Below are 1,082 nucleotides of genomic sequence, written 5' to 3' on the forward strand. Positions count from 1 at the left end.
CATTTTAAATCAAAGCTTCTCACCCCCGATTACTTGCTCTTGTTAAGGAAAATGGCATAATCAGCTTGAGAATGATAGTTTGAACAAATATTTATCAGAGTAAGCATATCCTGTGTAAACAGAGCAAGTGGAAAACCAAATTCCAATTGCCATTCATTCTCCATCAGAGAAATTTAATTATAGTGTATATATAATTTTTATTTCAAAGAAGGCAACATTTTCTAAAAGGATAAGAATAATTACTCCCATGTAACATAAAGTCTTTTTCCATTGCCGAATTTAAGCATCTGGGAAGAATTCCCTGAGTAACTTTAGGCACATCTGAAAATGGGATTGATCTTTGAGCTTTAGGGCCACATGCCAAGATTCTGACTGCTGCCTTTATCTGTCAGTGGGATATTGTTTTGGGGTGAGATCTTACATAACCTTGGCAGAGAGCCCCTCATTTTCTGCTTCTGGGTGAGTTGCTGGAGCTGAATTGTTGGTGTTCCTGGACTTTGTTCCAACCTCAAAACGTAATGACCCTAGACAGCCTGGGGTGGGGAAAAAAAGTTTGAACCTCTAAAAGCTTTATTTTGTGAGTCAGGCATCTCGAGGTACTGGAAAGGGTGCTAAGCTGGATGTTAGGAGATTTGGGTTCTCACCCTAGTTCTGTTCTTTTGGGTGATCTTGGTTCCAGCACTTCAGTTTGAGGCCTCCTTCTTCAAAGCTTAGGAATGTGGACAGAATTTTAAAATTCTGTGGAGAAAAATTAAACCTTAGCTGCATTTTGTTTCTCAGGAATTCTTTCTATGGTTTTTGAAACTTGTTTTTGAGGAAAAAATCAAACTGAATGACATCTGAAATCCAGTTTACGTGTTGCATTTTGGATACTTTGATTCTAACATGTACACTCGTAATCCACTTTATTGATGAAAAAAAAAAAAGTGAGACAAAGATGGCCTAAATTTCTAGACCGTAGTCATGACTTGAGGTGATAATAGAGGCCCAAGTAGTCTAAGTTTTGATTCTGTTATTTTTAAATGTCTTCCTCTGAGCGTTTCCCTGTTTAGATTGGATACAATTTTTTGCCATGTAATTTT

The sequence above is a fragment of the Pteropus vampyrus genome, unplaced genomic scaffold, assembly GCF_000151845.1.
Source record: "Pteropus vampyrus isolate Shadow unplaced genomic scaffold, Pvam_2.0 Scaffold4, whole genome shotgun sequence".
In the NCBI taxonomy this organism is placed as follows: domain Eukaryota; kingdom Metazoa; phylum Chordata; class Mammalia; order Chiroptera; family Pteropodidae; genus Pteropus; species Pteropus vampyrus.